Genomic DNA, 17358 nt, shown 5'->3' with positions numbered 1-17358 from the left:
GCACCAAAAGACCTAGCTATAACTGTTCATTTGCCTGGCTTCAGGTATCAGATGGATGCTTGGGAGGTTATGAATGGGAAGTCGTCTTCACAGACGCGGTGAGTGCTCCCGTTGGGTGTGTCCTTGGCTGAAGGGCTCAAGAAGTTTAGCAGAAGCCTAGCTTTTTCTTCAGTGCTCTGAGATCTGGGGCCGGTCCACGAGTCATGGAGTAATTGTGGCCCTTTTTTTCCCCCTCATTTTCTTCTCTGGGAGGCAGGACCGTTTGAGGAAATGGTTTGGACCGCACTTAAAGCACGCTGTGTGCGCCTTTCGGGTCCAGCGAGGTTTGGCCGCCGGCCCCAAACTGGCTTTGGTCCCTGAAATTATTCTCATTAACGGCTCTTGTGAGGGGAAATGGTCGTTTGTCTGTGTGCAATACTTTTTGTCCATGTACCTAGGAGGCTGTTTTGAGCTCTAGGTCGAGCCAAGCGCGAAAAGTACATTTCATCGAACAGGGTCATAGGTCCGCAGTTGGAAACCCAGCACATCTAAACTGCCAAAAAAGTGCCCTGCACAACCTTAGAATGGCTCCGGTAGGAAAGCCCAGTGTTTAAACATTGACGTCACCCAGTCCATACAGACGGAGAAACAAATACTGTTAATAGAGCTCCCCTTACACAACCAGACCAGAGAGATTAACCACCGCCCCTTAATCACTGAAATAATTTTGAGCTTCCCTTTCATTTTTGCCATTGTCTCTGCTTAATTGCTTGAGAAACTTTCTTTACCTTTTTCAAAAAGAAGTAACAAACAAACAAGAATAGCCATTGTTTGAGGAGGGGTTTTGAATCATTATTTGAATCAAGAGCCCGAACTGATACAGAGCAGAATTTGCTGATGTGACTTAGAGATCCTCATGCCAGTCATGGGATTGGACACATACATGGGGAAACACAAAAGGGGAAGAGAAGGATGGAGAGAGAAAGAGGGATGGAGGAGAGAAAATCCCCTAGTGCAAACTCTTCTAATTAATGCAGGAAAAATGAATCACGGCAGGCCTTTCCAAACACATGCAGGCATCTTAATCACTTCGTAGCCTCCAAGAGACACAGTTAGCCCCCCCCTTCTTGAAACTCAAAAAAAGGGAAGAGAGAGGAAAAGAAAGACAGGCATGACCAACCTATTCAAAATGCCTCTAAATTTTTTTAAGAATGCATTTGTGGCTCTAGAAAGCAGTTAGCAAGTGTACCCAAGAAACAAAGCCACGAGTACCACTTTAAAAGCCCTGTGTGCCCTGCGCAAGCTTGTATCAGGAAGTTAGCCTATGAAAAAGAGAGGGGGAGGGGTTAACCCCTACATCCACAAGTCTGTTTCACTCCCCCTCATCGTTTCCCAGGATTGTTTACCAAAAACAACAGTCCAGCACTACCCACACTGATTATCAACAGCCAAACAGGCCACTGCCAAGGCCTGCCCGCCGTTGCCCTGGCAACGCAGCATCCAACTATGTGGGGGGAGACAGAGCTGGGCAGTGGGAATGATATCATTCCGGGGACACGGTGGGGGCCAATCAAAGCCTGAGAAAATTATGTCACCTTTTGTTCAGGCGGTCCATTGAGTTCTATAGAGGCACAGTGAATTGAAAGCTGCAGAGAGGTCATTTTTCCCCTGGGATGTGTGAGAAAAAAAGGAGGGGGGTAAAGTGAGTGAGTGAGTGAATGAAAGTGAGAGAGAGAAAGAGAGACAGAGAGAAATGCGGAGTAAAGAAGAGACAAATAATCAGAGAGCAGAATTGTAGCCATGCTAATTTTGTCAGGCAAAAATAATAAAACCATGAAGATGTCATGAAGTCCAACTTCTAGAGAAAAAAAAGCCTTTTTATCAATGGCAGAACTGAGAAGAATGCAATTAAAAAAGAACTGAGACGTTGGTCTGTTTGTTCCAAAGTTATCAACTTAGGATGGGGATGAAGCAGCAGCCGTGTTGCAGTGTATGCACCTCACACTATCTCTGCCCCCAAAACCCACCCCCTTCCATCTCCTACTGAGTTTGTACCTCCACCAGAGCCAGGCTTTATTGATTCAGGTCTTGAGGCCGACCATGAACGGCACTTGAATAGGAAATTACCACAGAAGGGTTCCATAAGCTTTGACAGAAGGCACAATATGCAATCTATCTCTCTCTGACATGCGCACAGACACACAGACAAATAACACAGCAACCATATTAAGAGACTCCTTTTAAAACTTAGTAGTAGAGAAGGGCTAATGGTGGCTTGGGCTTGATAAACTAGAATTTGTGTGTGTTACATTTAGAGCTGCTCTGCAAACATGGGAAGAGAGGAATATAATATAATATCCTGTTTTCCATTTTCCAGTTTGAAACTCTCTGCTTTGAAATTCCAGGCCAAGCAATGCTACAGTTGTGGTTGAGAGTTTACATACACATCATGGACAAGAATTTCATGGCAATTCAGTGATTTCTTTGAAATGTTCTTGTTTTGGGGAAGAATGAGTGCTGAGAATACGTTTACGTGTACGTTTAACATACAGCACACCTAAGTTCAACTAGGTTTGTTGGTTTCCTAGCACAGGCACAACGTATAGGTCCAGAAGACGTCAAAAGACAGGAGAGTCTGTAAGGCCATTGATCCAAGGCAGGATTAAAGTTTTCCGGCCACAGTGAGACACCTGGACAAGGATTTGACGATTTGGTTCATCATGTGCAAACACTTATCTCACATCAGCGTACAAACAACCCATGTCCCATGTTCGTCTAGCTGCGTTTAAAAGTACTGGCAAGGCCAGAAATACAATACTACCAAGCTGACCAATCACAGTTGTTGCGGTCTGTGTTGCTGCAGCGATATAGTTACATTTCTGAAGGGGTGCACGCCAGGCTACAGCGTAGGGTAAGTGGCTACGTCTAGGCTTCGCATATGCAACGGTGTAGTCTGCATAAGCATAAACTGGCCATTCATCTGCCTTATTTGTTCCCCAACTACCTTTGTTGTGTGTTTAGGGTCATAGGTCCTGTTAAAACACCCAAATGTGTGCACATTTCAACTTGATTAACTAATGGTTTGAGATTATGTTGAAGAATTATTAGACAGGAGGACTTTTTCTATATTCCATCTTTGTGCCAAAGAGCACAATGCTACCATCACCATGTTAAATTGTTGGTACAGTGTTCTTGGGGTTTAGTGGTCTCACATACCAAACATTATGGCCAAACTAAGAAATGTTGTGTGGTTCTTCTGTTATTCCTTATTATTATATATTTTTTTCATGTTAAGCATATATGTTTATGCTCGCTCTATTCGAGAAAACAAAACAAAACAAATCAGTTCAAATAAATCACTAAAAGCTCATGGTATACCTGACAATGTTCAGTGTATGTAAACCTTGAACCACAATTGTACAAATACAACATTGCTTAACATTGGCAAAATGATACAATCATAGGATGGCAACAAGGGTGGCATCTTCACAGAAACTCACCTGTATGATTTTTTCAAAGAATTAAAAGTCATAGCCTGAGAAAGTCCATGACAAAACGGATATGCCAAATCACCTTTACACAACACTGTGCTCCAGGAAGTAGCCATTGCCATGGCTTCAGTGGGCGTCACACACATGCACACATGCATCACAAGCTTAACTAAGGTGACTGTGAGCTGGCAACCTTTTTGCGGCCAAGCGTCAAATTAAAAGTAGACCTATGACAGCCGGTTATCAATAAATCTGGTCATGGCAGTGAAGTTGTGGCAGGATGTAAGCTGGATGAACCTGTCCTACCTGCCTCAGGTCTACTTCCTCTCTCTTTTTCTACACACATACACATACATATACACACACCACTTATCGACTGCAGTAAATCAACAGGAGATAAGGCAGTCTGACAGACCTAATTAGTCAATGTTTACAATCCAAGTTTGCTGGTACTTGTGTATATAGACATCGATACTTCTAGAAACAATAACCAAGGGAAAATACCCACCAAAGAGCATCCAGTGTAGATATCTAGGGCTGACACATGACAATAGAAACATCTTTGTCGTTTGTACAAGCTAAGTTATTTTATTCAGTGGCATAATGTTTTGAAGGCTACCCAAAGCACATACATGGATTCACAGTAACAAGGTCAGTGTTTAGTGAGAAAGGTAAAAGGTCGAGAACAAGGATTTGTCATTCCCATGCTGCCTGAATGGCAGAATGCTGTCTAAACAACGTTTTGATCCCATTTAAATCATGAAGAATATTTTCACAAATTGTGATTAAAATTCATTGTAGTCCAATCATGTGAGTGTCGAATCCATATTCATGATGCTAAGAAAAAAAAATGTTGCAATCCAGTCAAGATCAATCCAGTCAAGTGTCCCAGTAAAACAGATCCCAGGTAGGTGGTGAGAAATTCCAGTGTAATTCCATGCGACTTCATGGGGGATAGATCAACAGTGTACCTGTCCATCACTACTCATAGTCAGTTATATGTCTCCTGAGCACCTGTGTCCATGCTGAAGCATGCCAATTCATCCAGTGCCTGCAAAAACAAAGCAGAAATCACAAAATTATTTAAGTTAAAAATGCACTAAAATCTCCTGTTCAGTCGATCTGATTACTGTAATGTCTACTTCTAAAAATGAAAAGTGAAATGTATTCTTCTAAAAATGCCTGAGATGGCAATACCAAACAGCAAAGCAGGGTACAATTGCTCAAGAACATGCTAATACTGAAAACCCCAGTGTGTCAGATTGTCCTTGAGATTTCCATGCCTGAGTCTTAATACAAACTGACGTCAAGCCCGGGGATGAAATGGAGACTGGGGAAGCAATGCACCATTTAATTATCACTGTTCATGGATCAAGGTATCAGCAATACTGGGGCATTTCGGTCGCAAGCTTTCGGTCATATCTGCTGCAGATGCTGCTATTTCTGAAGAAGGTCTGCTTTAAACCCTGGAAAGAGTAATGCCAGTAAGTTTTCTAGGCCTCCAGAGTTGATGTGGGCCTAAAATTGTGTAAAAATAAAAATAATGCATATTTTTGAAGGTTTCTGTTTCTATAAATAGCTTGATAGATCTGTCTGTATGTTATTTAGACACAGTGTATTTCAGACATGAGGAAATGGTAGTTCACTGTTTACTTTTGGTTTCTAAAAATAACGAAGAAGGCTTTTGTTTTTAAGATATGTAGTATTGCTTCAGGTTAAAGGTGGGAATATTTTAAATGATCATTTTAAATGATATATAACACCGCTTTAAATGAGGTACATTTCATGTAACACAATAAATGAAAGCTAATAGTCAACCAGTCTGGTGTGCATGATCTCATTGGTAGAAAGAATGATAAACTGTTGATTCACTATAAGCAAAAGTACCATTTTCAGACATACTTAGTAACCCAACCTTTGACAGGTAACCCCTAAATGAGTTAGCAATTGACTGATTCAATTCAATCCAGAGCAGTCGTTCGTTTAAAATTCAGACTCCCTTCATTCATTTCAATGCCACTAAATGAGTGCTAAGCAAAAGCTCATTTCTTCAGTCCCAGGACCTTGAGGTGAGCCCAAAACAACTCAGGCACTCTGGAACCAAACTTAGCAGGCAGGCCTTGAAAACAGCAGAACGCATTAATGCTGTAGTGAAGCTCTAATGGCTCTTAAGGTGTTCAGGGACCTCTTTAGGCCTCAGGTTTCCCCCCTCTGCCGCCTGATACTGTGCTCTCCCACACTCCTCCAGTTGCCCTGCTTGGCCCCTCTTCACTGCTGTGACTCTGCCCTGTCTGAGGGACCACAGGTAGGTGGCCTTGGCATTATTTACTCATGGAAAGCCCCCTCCTTACCAAACATCCGCCTTACACCTTACATCTCTGGCCGACCCCTGGGATTGAAATTCATGTAGTGGCTGAGAAGAAAGCTAATCCCAGCCAAGAGGGAAGAAGGATGTGTCAAAATGGAGGTGAATCTGTCAGCGACACTCGCTGTTTGCAGCCACGCCGAGATCCGCCAGTAGTCAAGCTGAGTTCTCCAACAGTCTGCTGCCTGCGGCCTCGGCCATGGAGCAGCACAGGCAGGAATTGATGCCTGTCTCACCAGGCCCGAACCTGCCTGCCAGGCCTGCAGTCTTATCTCTTCATCAACACATCTCTCTGTCTGCTGGCTGCCTGCCCTACGCTGGGCATAGTACACACACACACATAAACACACATACAGAGTAGGGAGGGAGAGAGAGAGAAATAGAACCCGTAGGTAGATGGTGAGACAGAAGGAAAGTGCAAAAAGAAAGACAAAAACAAAAGAAAGAAAGAAAGAAAGAGCATCCTTTATTTAAAGTGCTTTTCTCTTCTGTACCATAAACCAGAGAAATACTGCACTCACATTCCTCTGTCTCTCCACCACATGCTTAGAGCTTTTTCACCATGTCATAACCTACCTAACCAGAATCATGATTATCATCAGCCCACACACCAACACCAAACCCAACACAACAAATGCCGACCACAGCGCCACACCTCAAACACCAATCAGCAGCTCTCCATGCGAGGCCATCTTTCTGAGGTGGGCAATCAAAGCATATCTTCATATGATCCGTCGGCGGAATCTGAGGTCGGTGAGAAAGAGAGCGTTTGAAGTGATATCTCTGAGCCACTGCGTTCCCCTCAGAGCTCGTCACACAGTGGCGTAAACCACTCTCGTCCACACCAACGCCAGCCTGACCACGTCTAAATGCTCCCGCAGAGAGCTACTGAGCCCATCTCTCTGTACACACCCCTGTGTCAATATTGAATTTCACTGCTATTAAACAATTACATGACACATCATAAATTAGACTTCAGCCTTGTTACTTCTCCCAGCACTATCAGACTATCTTCAGTCCAAGCTGGGACAGGTGAGGTTCTCAGGGACTTTTTTTTTTCAGTAGACTTTTTTCCATTGTCTTGTGAGCCTGGAAGCCTACGTGAGCTTTGGGCTGTAACAACTGCACTGCTTCAGTTGCACTGATGTGTATCGCGGAACCAGTGAACGCACAGTCTTGGTGCATAGCTGGATCATTACATCAGAACGAACGCGGTCACGGCTATAGATACACCCCAATTATGTCATATTTCAAAATGACAAGGTGTGGCATTCTGCTCTGTTAAAACTAGTATGGCGAGATGTTTACAGTGTTAGCTGGTGTTGCGCGCAAATCTCAGGGGAAATTGTGGGCAAGTCTTTTTTTCCCTCACTGGTTGCTTCTCTATTTTGGGTGACTTTTGTAAAAGTAGTTTTTAATCATATAATTTCGTCTCTCATGTGCATTTAAGCAATCGGTGAGTCAGTCGGTGAGTCAATTAGAGAAGCTGACTAATCTTGGCCCGCAGAGTGGTCCAAGAAAAATGTTTTATTTCCCAGAGAAAGAGAAGGAATGAAAAGGTGAAGTACTCAACTGCCTTCACATAAAGTGATAATGTGATGAATCAATAAAATAAGTGTTTGTTATTCTACCACTGAACTGGTGGCGAACTATGTAGTGAGTAATTTACTCCGAGTAACAGCAACGTTCATTATTCCAAGAGATGGGAAACAACCTGCAGTTGTTCTATGAGCTGAAATCACTGAACACAAACATACACACATGCACACACACACACACACACACACACACACACACACACACACACACACACACACACACAACACACACACACAAGGCAAACATCAACAAACAATATTAAAACAATATTGAAACAGGCAAAAAGTCAGGCTCTTTGGGGAAGTGGGCCAGGTCAGCAATGCAGGAGGGTTCCAATTATTTGATACAATTTCTGATGGTCCATTAGTTTAAAATAAGGCTCTTGTTATGAGACACGCGTAAACAGACATGTCGCAAGGAAACAAGCGCCAGAGTAAAAAAAAAAGAAAAAAGAAAAAAATCAGCCTTCACTTCTATGGTCAGCTGTCCGATTACTTGTGTGAGCAATGTTTCTTCCGTTTCAGGCAGCTCCTCTCAGCACAGAATGTGTTTGGGGTGTGTTACGTATTGCAACAGTTGGACTTACAGACACTCAGCAAAGTCACTTGAAAACCATTTCCTGACTAGAGTGTGCACACACACCCACGGTCTCATTCGCGCGCACACACATACATACAGGGACTTACTTCAGGGACACTGGCACAGCCTTGCGCCAGTCCAGTGTTAAACCAGTCATGTGAAACGACCCATTCCCTTCTGCAAATCAGATTAGAGCCATGAGCTGAGATCCACACACACTCCTGTTCCAGAGGACTAATCAGATTTAACCTCTGAAACACACACACGCACACATTCTTAAGGGCAAAACCATACCCAGAGCAAAAATTTGCATTTTTTCTCCCTATAATTCTAGAATCTGATAGCAGTTATGAATCTGAAACAGAGCCCTAAATAACTGATTGGTCAGATGTTTGTGAGTAAACAGGATATGATCCTTGTATTATCTGATGTACACCATTAGCCACAAGTGGCTTCATTTCCTATAGTCCACCACATTGGCCATGTCTATTGCTCACATCATGGATAAATAACCCTAGGAAATGTTAGGGCATTTTGAACAGTGATCACAGCTAGTTTTAGAAGAAGTAGGTCTGCAAAGATATCTGCACGGGAACCGCAGTAGGCCTGTGCTGGGAACAAAGTTCTCTTTTTCAGGTAACTGTGTCTTTTATTTGTATTTCCACAAAGCATTTACTCATTTTCAGATGGCCTCAAACACGGAATACAGACACAGGAGCACATAACATGATCTAAAGCTTAAGCAGAAGCATTTGTTAAATTAAAGAACATACAGTTGCTGTCGGTTTACAAATACTTATCATGGACATGAATGGCAGGGCAATATTGGGCTAAAGTGATTTCTTTAGAGTGTTTTTGTTCGGGGGCATATTGAGTGAACAATTCACATCTTTAATAGGAAAAACCAAGAGTTTGGTGCACAAGTTTGGGGGTATTCTAATATCAACACAGGGTAAAATGGGTGCATTTTTTTATTCTTATCAGTTCTTAGAAAGCTGCACCAGATGTTTTTGCTAGCCATCAACAAGCTTCTGGCAGAATTCTGGTTGCATAATTGAACACTCCGTTTGGTAGAATTGGTAAAATTCTATTCAATTCAAATTGAAATTAGATTAGCTGGTTTCCTGGCACAGACCTGACCACAGTTCACATGAGCAAGGCCCTCCCTGGTCCAGCAGTGCTGTAGCATGGCCCTGCCCTACCCTGCATGACCCAAGCTTCCCAAGCTTTCCAAGATTGTCCTTGTACTGTACATCTTTATTATATACAGGATCAAACAAATATGGCTTCTTGTTATTATGACTTCAGAACTGTGGGGCACCATTAGCCGTATAGTTATGATAAAATGACATGATATCAGCCTGCTGCAACGGCACCCATCACGTTCAACCAGTGTAGTTTGACGGCTAGTCATTAGTGCTGGTTTCAATCAATGTGGTATTAATGAAGGATATTGCACCACCCAGCATGTTCAAATACTAGTGTTCTGCTAGTGGTCCACTATAGTTTGAATATAATAATGAATATAATAAAAATTTAATATAATAAAACAGTGTTAGTTCCAATCAGTTACCAGATCAAATAACCATCCGTGCGCTGGGACCAGTTAGTGATTAGCAAACCACAAAAAGATCTTAATTCTGTTTGAATCATACAAAGGTGTATGTGTAGAAGCATTATGAAGATATACATATATTTTTTCAGTAGCTAAAGTGAAGCCATGACATTGTGTATGTCTGCCAAGTAGCATGTTATGTTTTTGCACCCAGCTTACTTTAGATACAACAACATGAAGTTACATAATTAAGGCAAGAAGTCTTTAACTATATATTTACGAACATGCAAGTACCCTAAAAGTACTGTGACCTTTTGTTGACTCTAGTGACATTGAGCAGTGTGATCTAACCAGTGTTTATTTCTCATAACCAGTCATTACACCATAATTGGTGTGTGCATGTATGTGTGGGCGCAGTGGGTGTGAGGAAGACGGCACAGTCACATGCAAACAGAGACATATACTGACAAACACACACACACAATGCTTTACAACATGCCTTGTCATAGAAAATGATAGTTTCACAGACTTTCTGCCACTTTATCGTCAGATTAAAAAAAAACGGAGAGGAGGAGACTGATGTTGGAACTGGGTTAATCAAAGCCAGCCGCCTGGAGAGCAGTCAAGACCACAGTCCTGTAGGCCTTTCCATTAAACTCCGCTGATAATCAGTTAGAACTCAGCAAGCCACAAATACTGTCCCAAATCAACACTGTGACTCACATGGTCAGATAGCATCGGCCCAAAAACACATTCACCATTCACTGTGCAAGTTTATGCTGGAAATATGTAGTATTCAAATGGTAAATTAAACTGGAAAAGCTGATCAGCCCTTCTTTTGGACTACACTTGTGCCTACTAGACACGGTCAACTTTAATCTAAATATGAAAACTCTGTCCTTACAACTGAGACAAATGTCACGGTGGGTCAGGAGCCTACCTTGAATTATTGAGCACATGGCAGGAATACTCCCTAGACAAGGTTAACTAATAGACAAGAATAAAAGGGGATTTCAATATTATTGTGCGTCCCTAGTATAGTATTATATTTGTCAGCTGAGCTATAGTTTAGGATGACCCGTGTTAACTTTGTCTACAATTGTTTGTAAATGCACTGTTTTTGTTCACTATAAATTATTTTATTTAATTAAAATTTAAATTAAAAACTTTACATTAAAGTTTTTGTAATCATAAGAAACAGTCTGACTGACTCACTATCAAGAGCTTACCCTCAAGACAAATGTGCTGCCATTAAAAGCCACTGCATACTATATCACTGCAATGTAGTTTTACCCAGACCTCATACTAACAGTAGCTCTGCAGACCCAAAAAGAAACTCTTCAAATGAAAAAAATAAAACAGAGATGGAAGCTGTTCTGCCTTTTCTTAGAGGCCAAATCCAGTATTTGAGTGGTCCAGTTTTAGGGAGCAATCACAGAGGTCACTTAGATCAGTCTGTCCCTGCAGAGTTCTGACACACACACTGACCCCTAAGTGGCCTGTGTAGCAAAGGGTCATATGAGAGGATGCAAGCTGAGGTTGCCAGTGCCGCACCCCTGGTTTGGGTTGCAGTGGGAGCTCTGATAAGCCCCCAGTCATTGACAGAGCGGTGGGATGGGAAGGGATCAGCGGAACCCCTCTGTCAACCCCCTTAGGCTCCGTTACTGTAGAGCGCTGAAAGAACTATGCGGCCGATAAAGAAATGACTTTCGAAACCCGTGAGGTCACATACCACAAACAACTCTTCAATTACATACTGCACTCTGTGGCTTCCGAGAGGAGGATAAGCCAGGAGAGCGAGAATTAGGGACGTTTGAGCAACTAATACTTGGGAGAGATTAGGAAAAATAAAGACTGCTGAAGGTCATTAACTGAGGCTAGCAAATTTCAAACCAGTGTTGAGAAGAGACAAGTACAAGGCCACTGCAATGACTGACTGTTTTTAAATACAAAGGCCCAAACCAGGCAAATCCTGGAATCACAGAGCAGAACGAAAACAGTATTTGCGTATCAAAGGTCCGAATGCAAGTATTTCCTGAGTTGTCGCATCGTTACAATGCTGTAATCTCGAAACTAAGCTCTTTATCTCGCAAAGATAAAGCACGGCCTCCGGCTTTGGCCACACAGCCAGCGGAACAGCAGGCAGGGAGGGAAGCCAGTAAAGCATCATCATCTGGAGTACATTACCTCTCCGCTGAGCTGGCGTGAACCCCGCTGTTGCTCCTTTACACTGCTCTGTCGCTTTTTGACAACACTCTCTAAGCCCAAACACAGCGGGCAATGCCGCACTTGCAACAAGCCGCATAGAGGTGGCACAGTAGTGCTCTTTCTGGGAGAGAGAGGGAGAGAAAAAGAGAGAAGGGGGACAGAAAATGATTTTGTCTGCCTATCCTTCACCCTGTGGTAAGAAGAGGCAGAGAGTTAATGATCCCAAACATCTGGAAGCATCTGCCATAGAGGATTATCTTGTTTTGGGGTTGGGCTTTTCCCAAGCCCAACCCTTCATTTTCTCCTCATCCCACTGCAATGGAGAAGATCATGGCAGTAATCGATGACAAACTGTGGTCTAGAACTCAGCAATGTGTGTAGAGACCAGGACAGCATGCAATAAGGTTAAAATAAAGAGGCTTAACGGAATACTTCACTCAAAAATACTACAATTTTCGAATAGCTAGTGTATTCTAAAAAGGGGATAGCTAGCAAATAATGTGCAACTGACATTTTAATAAGGCACAACTTCTTATTCATGGCCATCATTTATCATTTCCGGGTGTCTAGTGCTTAAAGAAAACAAATGGGTTCTAATCTACATGGGCAATAATGAGGGGTAAACCACAGTATATCACTGATTGAGCCATGATTAAAGACGTTTCGTAACATTCATGCAGAGCAGTTTTGTAAAAACTGTAAAAAAAAAAAAAAGAAAAAGAAAAGTACCCTCCCTAGCCTAGACATATGCTAGCTGAGCATCTCGCAGCTCCGTTCTAGCCCCGAGGGCAATGTGATGTGAGTTTTCAAGAGGTAAACGGCCTCTCTCATGGTGGGCTGCTACCCTGCCCGACATGAGCACATGGTTCCCATTGTGGTTGAAAGGCAGAGGGATTAGAAGCAGAGTAAGTAAGGAAGGGGAGCAAGCTGCAGTCTCTTGCCCCATGGTGTGATCTGAGAGCTTTCGGGTCCAGCCGAATACTGCTGATCCGCACACCCTGGATGCTGTTTATTGAGCAGCAGTGGGACGAATCAGAGGTAGGGGGCTGCTAAGGGTTAGCGGTACCCAGCCGTGTAGCAGAGGGCTAGGGCGAGAGGAGCAAACGTGACCCCCTGATGACAGAGAGGTCCGGTACTCGGGCCGCAGACGTCCAAGCAAACAACCGACACGTAAGGGATATGAAAAGGTGTTGAAATCAAGCGGATTTGGGGTTTTAGATTGTCTGACAACTGGAGGGGGAAAAAACACTTCAAAGCAGGGATTAGAGAAAAAAAAATGACAAAGTGAAGAAGAAGGTACAGTGGAAAAGCAAATGAGGTAGGAAGACATGTTGAAATACAGAGGAATAGTGAAGCACTTGAACTCTCGAAGGGCAGTTTTTTCCCCCCACCACTGTATGTGTGCAGCACTCTGGGATGGCAGTGGTGCTGTTTTGGCAATTCTGAAGAAACACCAATGTTCAATGTTTACTTCAGTTGCAACAACCCATACTTTTGTAGTAACAACTGCAGCAACTCCACTGCTCAACAGCATTACTCTGCCACATGTTCTCTTCTGTAAGTGAATATCTTAATTTACATTAAAATATAATACTGTTTAGCATTTATTTGTGTATTTGAACCAAACCTGTGTTCTTCTAAACAACATATCAATAATTGTACTGACCATTACTATACTGGTGTTTAGTTGTATGTACTGCACTGTTACAAGTGGAACATATGTGGAATAAGTCCATATACTATATGAAACAAGAATCTAGAATTTGGAAAATAATAATAATGATTAAAAAAAACTTATAATGGGGGCACAGCCATTTAAGACCTTAGCTCCATCATCGACATATATATAATGTATACAATAGTCACATTGCTGGATGTGTAATGTCATATAATGTACAGTATACTTTAAAAGTTACAACTTTTGTGCTGTTTGAGGAAAAGCGTACAATTTGCACAGTTCTCATTTCCCATATATCTACCAGTTGGAGTATCAGTCTGACTGCATCTGCCAAATAGCATTTATTTAACTCCAACCTTTGATACATGAAGTACATTATTAATATCAGGACATTACTATCAGGATCATTGACTTCTGGACATTTCTAAAGAAATGTGGTGAAAAATAATTCCTGTATTTATTTGTAATCTAGTGGTGTAATGATGCTCCATGGGTTGCAATTCAATAGTCCAATATAAAGAGCAGAAAGGCAGTTAATATTAATATTAATATTAATTAATATGCTGGAGTGGGTTGTGTCATTGTGTTGTTTTTTGTTTGTTTGTAAACTTTGGCATCATTAAGATTAGTAATGAATAACCTTTATGCTCTACTGTGGATTGTAACAATGCACACGGTAAAGGTTTTGCATAGTGATATCCCAATGTTTCAATGCATTATGACTCCCCTAATACACACACACACACACACACACACACTCACAGCAGGTGAATCAGTCAACCAAGAGGTGGTGTAAGGTACTTTTTCAGATGACAAAGAAAGGGCAAAATGTTCTGCTGACTGTGACAATATACGTCACAGCAATGGCTACAATTAAAGGCACGGTTCTGAGCGTTAACTGGATGGGGCCTATAAAAACGTCACGCACTACGGAGCATATCTGAACCAACTGAACAAACCAATTAAACTGCCCCCTGGACCCACTCTGTGCCATGCAAACAAAGAAGATGGTGAGTAATGTGGTTCTCCCAGCTATACAGATGTAGTGACATGGAATGGTGGGTACAGCAGTCATGCTCAAAAGATGTCTATTATGTCCTCTTAGTGAGAGTCAATGGGGAAATGATTTCATGTCCAAGTAATCTTCGCTTTTGAAGAAGAAAACACTGAAAGGTCAAATAGCCATATCGGAAGTCAAACAAAGACGATATATTTAATTCAGTCAACATGTTATTTAGGGAAAATCTAATTCCCCTTGTTAGTTTGCCAGACGAAGAATCCATAAAGCCTCGGCCCAGCTCAGAGCTGAACAAAGTCCTCCCACAAACACACCAACAAAACTATGCAATCAGAAATAGGTATCTGGTTTGTGACAAAGAGGGAGGTTGATGTAATGCCAGATACAGGAAAGTGATTCTTTGAAGGTTAGCTGAAGTTGGGGATAGTTCGAGGATGGTCTGAGAAGTCTGAGTTACCACTTATGCTAAGTGAAATAGAGCTGTCTTAGTTGACGGTTAAGGGCACCAAGGTCAAGCAGCATCATGACACTGTGTCTCCAGAGGTCAAAGAGATCCTCGTAGCTAAGGGCCATTGCTTCCACCTCTGCACCCCTTCCCCAGCTCCCGGACTAGCCCTGACAGCAAAGCTGTGTCTTTGATTAGACCCTTCCTAAAAGGATTTCACTGTTTTGAAAAGTGTCTGCATTGCAAATGAGTCACTCGGCCTAACAGCCACGGATCTGTATACAAAGTGTGCTGGCCAGAGATGAAACAAAGAGCCAATGGGCTCTGCATGATGCACAACCGTCTCCGAGTAGGCCGGAACAGTTGATTTTTTTAGGGGGCTAGGAAAGGTTTTCAATGCACGTCACCGCCCCCAAGCAGCTAGTCCAAAATGGCCAGCTCCAGGTAGGGTCAACATCTTGAAATAAACCATGATTAGACTGAAGCTGATTTCAGATCAGTTCAAAAGGGGGTTAATGGTATACAGTAATGTGAGTAGCATGGGACGTAAGTCCCAGCATGGATTAGGAGCAGGAAAACGTCACATATGAGTGAACGGTTAAGAAAGGTTGCAGTGGAAGGACGTGCAGTGGCCACGGTGATACCGCTGACATGCAGCAGCATCTGCTTCCAATTCCCATTGTTTGCCCTTGCCAGTGGAGGTAGCCTCTTCCAATACTCTTCATGGAGAAACCAATTCCGGACACGCCCCAAGTGCGTAACTCCCCAAACACTTTGCTTAGATTAATGCTAATGGCTTTGATCCGAGAAGCATCTTGAATCTTGGTTTCCAAGGAATTTTATTTGATTAGTGTGACATGGTCATTTAAAGAGGCCTGACTAAAACCTAAAATTATATGTAAAAAACATATTTCAATACACTTGAGTAAGTAATCTGTAGTAATCTGCAGACCACAGCAATCCCGACACTGTGGGGCAGATGAAATCAAAAACCACACTTAATCACGTCTCAAAGCAGTCAGAGGTGGCTGGTGGGATCTAGGGGTTTATTTGGGACAACAGCTGGGTTAGTCCAAATATGTGTCCGGAAGAGCGAAACCACTATGCTACCCTGCACATGGATGCTTGAACCCTTCCACCCTTTGTCTGTCTGCCTTTCTCTCTCATATGAAACAGCTGAGGCAGCCAATTTCTTGTTGCCTTCATTGCCACCTTTGATGATGGACAATGTGCCGCCAGTCGTCTTTTGAGCCAGACGCAGAGCTGTGGAAGACACCACAAAAACCACGTGGGGAGCAGCTGAGAGAGGACAGAGCCGACAGCTACAGAGGCATTTATCCTCCCTTTTTTTTTTTCTAAAGCGTGTGCACAGCAACACCCCAGGCTGCAGGCCCTCAGGTCTGCAGTCCCTCCACCTTTCCCTAGTTCTGGGCCTATGTTTTAATCCTCCCCTCCCGTGCCAGCTGAAAGCCCTGTAACGCCACAAGCACCACGAGCATCCAGGAGAAAAGAGGAGAAAAGAAAGAAAAGTCACAGCCATTGAGTTTGGCTGGACCACCTGCTCCGCCAACAAAATTGCAATGAGAGAGTGCGAGAGAGAGTGAAAAAAGAGAAAGTAAAAGTCGCAGGCCCTCTGTGATCCAGCCACACAAAAGAACAAATTGCATTTCTCTGTTCTTTCACAGGTCAAGAATCAGGACGGGCACTCCCTCCTTCAGGAGAGGGCATTTGTTTGTGATCACATGTAGGATCATGTAGGTACATATATATATATATATATATATATATATATATATAATATTTATATATTTTCCTTTCTCCACAGTCCCATCCACTTCTGCTTTCATCTCCATCTGCTTTTGTATTCCTACGCTCTTGCGTTTGTTCCACCACTTCTCGTCAAATTGAGTGTTATTATTCCAAACAGTGATGCCACTGTCGTATCTTTATTTATGGCCAGGAGGTCGGGGCAGCGGCGAGAGCTGCTGCACTTCTCCGCACTGGAGATTAAAGCTGCGGACAGAGTGAGAGTCAGAGAGAGGAGGAAGTGCTGCTTCGTTGTCCTCATCATCATCTTAATTGCTCACTTCAAGTACTCTGAAAGCTAGGCTACCTGGCCCTGGCTGGCTTTAATCTACAGCCTTACATAAACAAAGACGAGTACATACAGGGCTGCAAAACACATGAGCACATGAAGAAAGAATTGTGTGAATTCTACTGTCTGATCTTTAAACAGGCGCTGCAATGATTAGTTAACAAAGTTAAGTCAGTGTCAACAATGTTAATTGAAAAACAAAAGAACTCCATAACATTTACAGCATTGCCAGGTCATATGAAGAACACTGATTAGTGAATGGTCAGTTCTTGAAGTTGATGTGTTGGAAGCATTAGGATTTAAGCAACTTTGACAAGGGCCGGACTGTGATGGCCGAATGACTGGG

At 42.7% G+C, this 17358-nt stretch overlaps 1 long non-coding RNA gene across 1 annotated transcript in view; it reads right to left on the bottom strand.

Moving 5' to 3' along the window:
* Nucleotides 1-4031: 4031 nt before the first annotated feature.
* The window catches only part of LOC140574461 (uncharacterized), a 102017-nt gene continuing 88690 nt past the window's right edge, over nt 4032-17358 (bottom strand). The window contains exon 5 of the long non-coding RNA XR_011980738.1: nt 4032-4521. This is a non-coding gene — a long non-coding RNA (uncharacterized lncRNA). The remainder of the gene's footprint in view (nt 4522-17358) is intronic.

This window comes from Salminus brasiliensis, chromosome 12, assembly GCF_030463535.1.
Source record: "Salminus brasiliensis chromosome 12, fSalBra1.hap2, whole genome shotgun sequence".
NCBI lineage: Eukaryota > Metazoa > Chordata > Actinopteri > Characiformes > Bryconidae > Salminus > Salminus brasiliensis.
This window is presented reverse-complemented; position numbering and strand designations above follow the sequence as displayed.